Below are 7456 nucleotides of genomic sequence, written 5' to 3'. Positions count from 1 at the left end.
TGGTTCCTAATAGGTCTAATGCTGAAATTTAAGGCAATGAATACCAGAATAACAAGAGATGATCTTGGAAACTCCTTCTTGAATAAAGAGCAAATGGAGGAAATGCAGTAAGAAAGAGTAATGCACCAACAGTAGATAATGGTTGTATACTGTACATGTACATGTAATCATAAGGATTCGTTCTGTGATAAACTGGGCACACCAAACAATGATTTAATGATTAATTGAATAATGTTAAGGGTAAACAGAGTTATTACATTCCATTTCTCACAAAAACTGTGTTTAGGTTGAATCATTTCACTGGGTTGAATAATACAGGTAAATTTATGCACACAATCAAAAGCAAAACTTGTGGAAAACTCTGAGTTTAAAAACTTTATATTGATAAAAATAAAATAAGGTAGGATTTTCTTAATGGTAAAGATGATCTTCCATACATTTGAATATGACAATGAATGTGTTTTATGAGAACACTGCAAAAGTTTTCAAAAATAAGTGTAGCTCATTCCCTATTTAAGGTCTATACTTAATACCTTGTGGAACTGTAAGCAAGCTCTCATTATGTGCTTTCTTTTAGAAGTTTTCTTGCTTATAATATCCTTAGAAAACAATAAAACAGTAACAAATCCAGGGATAAAATTTTACTTTTAAGTGGTTTTGAAAATTTTGATTAGAAAATATCCAGCTGATAATAATCAAGAGATGAAAGAAAGCTTTTACTCTTGCTACTGATAATATCATTGTTATTAATCAGATGTCTTATTCTGTTGTCTATTTCTGTAACTGAACACCACAGCTTTGGAGTTTTAACAAAAGAGACTCACAAATAGCTCACAGTTCTGAAGGCTAGAGCAAATGTTGTGCTACCATCTAGACTAGCTTTAGTTCTGTGTCCGAGCATTGTAAGTATATGTGAGAGCAGCACAAGAGCCATGCTCTGTGCTTATCATTCCCATGATCATTGTGCCTCTTCCATTGAATAAATTGATCCATGAGGAGTCTGCTATCATGGACAACAAATTTTATGTAAGTTACTCAAGACAGAAGTAGCTTATTTTCAAGTATGCTTCATTTGACTTAAGCTGCGTCTGTTGATGTGGAGTGATGAAAATCATAGTGAAATTTATTATCTTACTCTGTAATTAAATAATAGATGGAAGGAGTGACGTTTTTATTAATTATCAGATAAGGTAATTAAATGAGAGTTAATGAAGTTTTACTATCAATTTCATAGTGGTGAAGTGTAATTCATCACAGTAATCCATACAAGTCTCAACTGATGAACTGCAGGATGGGATTAGGCTGACTAGAGTGACAGCTGTCAGGTACACTCTCCTGTAATCCTAGTTCATACATGTTTTTTAGCTCAGTATTTTAAGTTCATAAATAGCTTTTTATTCAATAAGGAGAACTTGGTTCTTTGGAGAAGAGTCTTTTTCTTCCTTTTGCAAGACACACAGCCACTTTCCTTCATGTTGTGATTGGATGTGCATGGTACGGAGCAGGGCATTTGGGAAAATTCCAGTTGGCTGTCTAATTCAAGGTTGTTTGTTCAATAAGCCCGAAATTTGTTAGTGATGATTTCTGTCTTGTAGCACATTTATTAAATGTGATATTTTCCCACTGAACCTCAGGATTTCTAGAAGGTAACCATCATCTTTGATGATAACACTGACATGAGAGCCTACTGGACTGAAGATGGTAGAACACACAAAGAAGCAGAGAGAGAGAGAGAGAGAGAGAGAGAGAGAGAGAGAGAGAGAGAGAGAGAGAGAGAGAGAGAGGGAGGGAGGCGGGGGGGGATGGTGGAAGGGAGAGAACGAGATCAGATGTCCCTACCATAAGAGCAATAGAGCAATATACTCAGAATAGTCTTTAGGAATGAAGACAACCAGTCATTTTTCATGATTCTGCTTCATTTATGATCTCAAACCCTAGAATTGATTTTTTTTGAGCTGCTATTTTTTATTCTTTATCTCACTTAAAGTTTTGTTGCCCATGTTTGGCAAATGATAGAAGTTTATACATATATACACATTTTAAGTTTAAAGCCCCAGCTTCATTATTAACCTCTGCTTAGGCTGTTCAAAGGTTAAATGACAAGAATACATATATAAAAATCAGGAAAATATGAAATAACCCTAATATATAACTTTTGCTTTTACAAACTAAGACATTTTTGAAACAAATCTATCTCCTTGTTAAAAACTACTATAGCCTCATATTTACAAGAAAAGTCCTTCTGTACTCAGTGTGGCTCGACAAGCTAGTTTAGTTCTTTTTTATTAGGAACAGTCAATGTCCCGTGATTCAAATTCAGGTTAAAGGCATCAATCCTTCAGATGTATGCCTTTAAACTGCTACACAAACGCACCATACCAGTGTTCAGGTTGTAGCTGAAATTTTTCTCACCGCAGTGAGGGCCTTATGCATTTTAGGCAAATGCACTAAACTCAAAAACATTCACTGTTGTTTGGTCCGCAGAAGATCCTCAGCACACTCCTGGCCGCTTGATGGCGTTCTCTGCAGGAGTCTTCCTCTTCTGTGCTAATCCAGGCCTACCTTCCTTACTATGGAATAATGCAGCTTCTGATACACGGTAATTATCTGCACAAGGAAGGGATTCCAGCATGAGATAATCAGCTATATATTCTGTTTTCAAGCAGGCCATGTTCTGGGCAGCAGCCTCTGAGATGAAAACTCTGTAGTCATCAGGTTTCAGTTTATTGAAGTCACAAAAGAGATGTGTAAATATACCACATTTTTTGAATCCATTCCTCAGTTGAAGGACATCTGGATTCTTTCCAGCTCTTGGCTATTATAAACAAGGCTGCTATGAACATAGTTGAGCATATGTCCTTGTTATATGTTCGAGCATCTTCTGGGTATATGCCTAGGAGTGGTATAGCTGGATCCTCAGGTAATGCTATGTCCAATTTTCTGAGGAACCGCCAGACTGATTTCCAAAGTGGTTGCACCATCTTGCAGTCCCACCAACAATGGAGGAGTGTTCCTCTTTCTCCACACCCTCGCCAGCATCTACTATCACCTGAGTTTTTAATCTTAGCCATTCTGACTGGTGTGAGATGGAATCTCAGGGTTGTTTTGATTTGCATTTCCCTGACGACTAAGGATGCTGAACATTTATTTAGGTGCTTCTCGGCCATTCGAGTTTCTTCCGTTGAAAATTCTTTGTTAAGCTCTATACCCCAATTTTTAATAGGGTAATTTGGTTGTCTGGAGTCTAATTTCTTGCGTTCTTTGTATATATTGGATATTAGCCCTCTATCAGATGAAGGATTGGTAAAGATCTTTTCCCAATTTGTTGGTAGTCATTTTGTCCTACTGACAGTGTCCTTTGCCTTACAGAAACTTTGCAATTTTATGAAGTCCCATTTGTCAATTCTTGATCTTAGAGCATATGCCATTGGAGTTCTGTTCAGGAACTTTTCCCCTGTGCCCAAGTATTCGAGGCTCTTCCCCACCTTCTCTTCTATTAGTTTCAGTGTATCTGGTTTTATGTGGAGGTCCTTTATCCACTTAGACTTGAGCTTTGTACAAGGGGATAAGAATGGATCAATTTTCATTCAAAAAATGTGGTATATTTACACAATGGAGTATTACTCAGCTATTAAAAACAATGAATTCGAGAGGTTCCTAGGTAAATGGATGGAACTAGAAATTATCATCCTGAGTGAGGTAAGCCAATCACAAAAGAACACACATGTTATTCACTCACTGATTATTGGCTATTAGCCCAGAACCTTGAAATGCCCAAGATGCAACTCACAGGCCACATGAAGCCCATAAAGAAGGAAGACCAAGTGGGGGTGATTCGGTCCTTCTTAGAAGGAGCAACAAATTACTCAAGGGAGCAAATATGGAGACAAAGTGAGGGACAGAAACTGAAGGAGGGGCCGTTTCTAGACCACTCCACCTGAGTATCTATCCCATGTGCAATCACCAAAGGTAGAGGCTGATGTGGAAGTCAGGAAGTGCATGCTGATAAGAGCATGATATGGATATCTCCTCAGAGGTCTTCAAGAGTCTGACATACTTAGAGGCAGATGCTCACAACTAGCCATTGAACTGATCATGGGGTTCTCAATAGAGGAATTAGAGTGAAGACTGAAGGAGGGCTGAAAGGATTTGTGACACCATGAGGAGAGCAACAATACCAACCAACCACAGCTCCCAGGGTCTAAACCACCAGCCTGGGAGCACTTAGGGAGGGATCCATCGCTTCAGTTGAATATGTAAGAGTGGAGGGCCCTGCTGGGCATAGGTGGAAGAAGAGAACCTTGACCTCATGAAGGCTGGATGCCCCAGGGGGTGGTAATTTTGAGGGTGGGGAGGTGGGAGTGGGGGGCGTAGATAGAGGTTACATCCACAGAGAAGAAGGAGGAGGGGTGAGGGGATTGGGGGTTCCTGGGTGGGTGGGGGATGGGGTAAGGGGACAACATAGGAAATGTAAATAAAACATCCAATAAAAAAAAGAAAAGAAAACAAGCTAGCTGTTAGCTGTACAGTGCCCTCTGGTGGTTAAGATTCATGGCTGTAGCTTCTGAAAATTATATTATGCCTCAAAACATTAATAAACAAATATCCCACAAAAAAACCAAAACACAAAAAAAAAAAAAAACCAAAAAAAAAAAAACAAAAGAGATGTGTAGCATCCTTAAATAAAGGTTCTGGATGAACAGGTAACACCTTTGTTCCTCCTTCCTGAAGAAGGCGCTTGAATCCAGCTTCTCGGGGTCGATCAACATGTAAAATAACTTTCCAGCCACAAAATGCTCCCTCAACAATGCCTGACTCTTGACTTTGCTGGATTCTTTTCCTCCATCTCATTTCTGCAAGTGCAAGCTTCTGCCTGTGCTCAGTGACGTCAGTGAGAGCATCAAGGATGGAGCTACTTCCCCACTCATAGTCTTCTTCCTGCACAAAGCGTCCAGCGGTCCTGCAAGCATCCAGGTAGGAACGATGAAGCACCCATTTACCAGCTGCCATGGAAGCTAAGTACTTCTCGTTGAGCAGTGGATACCCCACAACCATGTGTGTGCAGCTGGGGTCCGAGCACTGCTTCTCGATCACTGACCTACCTAGGTCTTTAATCAGGCGACAGTAATTAATCCGCTCTTGAGAATTCAGAGATGACATCTGGAACACATACTGTTTTTTAAGTTTTCCGTGCTTTTCTTCTAGTGTTTCAATCTTGTCCACAGGTTGTGGAGTCACAGATGGCTTGGGGGCATGCTCGCCAGTACGCATCTTATAGTGAGAGAACCGACTGGTTCTAAATATGAAGCTGCAAAGAAATGGAATTTGTCGGCAGTTGATATTTCATGGCTCTTAGAAACTGCTAGAATGGGAAAGAGAGCAAATGAAAACCATTTTCTGATTGACAGTGCACCTAAACAAGAACAAGTCTTAGAACCTAAGATACCAAATGGAGTGAATGCGAATCCAGATTCTCCAGCACAGCCAGACGCCGCACACTTGGAGTTTTACAGAGGAAAGACTGTTACACTCTTGGACATGAACCGGTTTCAGAGCAAAGCTTTCCGTGCTGTCATATCCCAGCACAATAGGCAGGACTCAGCCTGTCCACCAGTAGGACAGCCACTGAAGAAGGAACCCTCCTTACACCTGGACACACCATCAAATTTTCTGTCCATGGACAAGCTTTTCAAGCCATCCTTTGATGTGACAGATGCACTTGCAGCCTTGGGAACCCAAATGCTGCCAGCCAGAAGCGGAAACTGAGCTCACCACTCTCTGAAGTCATCAACAGGAACCTGACAGTTGCTTTGGCAAATAGTTCCCGAAACACTGGCAGTCATTCTGCCAGCCCTCAGCTGAAGAGTGCTCATTTGGAGGAGGAAGAGACTCCAAAACCACTTGACAAAGTTTTGGTGTGTGTGAGTAAAAAACTCAGTAAGAAGCAGAGTGAGCTAAATGGGATCGCAGCCTCACTGGGAGCAGAGTACAGGTGGAGTTTTGATGAGACAGTTACTCATTTCATTTATCAGGGTCGAGCAAATGATAGTAATCAAGAATATAAGTCTGGCAAAGAAAGAGGGGTACACATCGTGTCTGAGCACTGGCTGTTAGAGCCAGATCATTCGTCTGTAGAAGGAAGTGAGACAAACACTATGAGTACGAATAACAAAGAGTCAGATCTGTTGAATGGGAATGGCAGAGATGACTGTAAAGGAGCTCTGACTCAGGCCTTGGAGATGAGAGAGAACTTCCAGAAGCAACTGCAGGAGATCATGTCAGCAATCTGCATCGTGAAGACACCAGCCCAGAAAACTTGCATGTCAAGAAGCAGTTGTAACAGTGCTTCTTCAACTCCTGACAGCGCTTGCTCTGCTAGGAGTGGACGAAGCCGAGTCCTGGAGGCGCTCAGGCAGTCTCGACAGATAGTACCTGATATCAACACAGAGCCCTCCCAAAATGAGCAGATCATTTGGGATGACCCAACAGCCAGGGAGGAGAGAGCAAGGCTCGCCAGCAACTTACAGTAGCCTAGCTACCCAACACAGTATTCTGAGCTTCAGGTTGGGATAAAAAAACTGGATGATTCTCCTTCTCGAAAGCCTGTATACCATTCAGAAATTGCTGAGCAGGGGCACCTAGGCTCTGAAGAACTAGAATTGATTTTAAATGAATCAATTTTTATAAATTTCACACAAATAAGTTTTATAAAATCCCTAAGGCTTAGAGCTGCAGAACAAGATGGTGGGTGTCACCTTTCCTTTAGAGATTGTTCTTTACTGCAGTGGCACTCAGGACTCCTCACCTATCTCACCTATTGCTATTGTTCATGGCCACTTTCTCTGCTTAAATTTAGTATCGTCTGAATTCCTTATTCATTACTATAGTTAGAATAAACAAAGTCATGGTCTGTGGTTCCACTGTCCTTATCAAGGCCATGCCTGCTGTCCTTCAAATCCTCAAGTCCTTCTACTAAGCAAACACATTTGAAAATTTCAGTACTTCTTGATATCACTTTCCTGATTACCAAACCTTTAATAAAATGACTATTAAGAGAAAATGAATACTGTACCAATAGTCAAATAGATTATGAAAGATACATCTGCATGTACATATTTAATCTCTGCATGATCCCTAAAGTGAGGATATTAAGATGATGAATCTCAAATGTGCCACCTAACATGTGAGACTGGATACTCAGGATTTGAAGCCAAAAACTCTTGTATCTACTACACCATTCCTAATATTAAATCAGTTTTAATCATATTAATAGTAATAGTATGTCCTAAAAATTACAACTTATATTAAATTATGCAAAACAAAAAGTTGTGGAAAATTTTTTTCTAAGAGAATGTAGAAAGATTATAAGAGCCACAGTGTAGAGATGACTAAAAGAAACTTGTTTTCTGGACATACAGGGTATTTACATAGCAGTTGAGACAATGTGCACCTGACT

At 40.2% G+C, this 7456-nt stretch overlaps 2 pseudogenes; one reads left to right on the top strand and one right to left on the bottom strand.

Annotated features, from left to right (window-relative positions):
• Nucleotides 1-2491: 2491 nt before the first annotated feature.
• LOC114612516 lies at nucleotides 2492-5250 on the bottom strand (annotated as a pseudogene).
• A 3-nt stretch (nucleotides 5251-5253) lies between these two features.
• Nucleotides 5254-6866, top strand: LOC114612515 (annotated as a pseudogene).
• The last annotated feature ends 590 nt before the right edge of the window (nucleotides 6867-7456 follow it).

The sequence above is a fragment of the Grammomys surdaster genome, unplaced genomic scaffold (genome assembly GCF_004785775.1).
Source record: "Grammomys surdaster isolate TR1022 unplaced genomic scaffold, NIH_TR_1.0 126163, whole genome shotgun sequence".
In the NCBI taxonomy this organism is placed as follows: domain Eukaryota; kingdom Metazoa; phylum Chordata; class Mammalia; order Rodentia; family Muridae; genus Grammomys; species Grammomys surdaster.
This window is presented reverse-complemented; position numbering and strand designations above follow the sequence as displayed.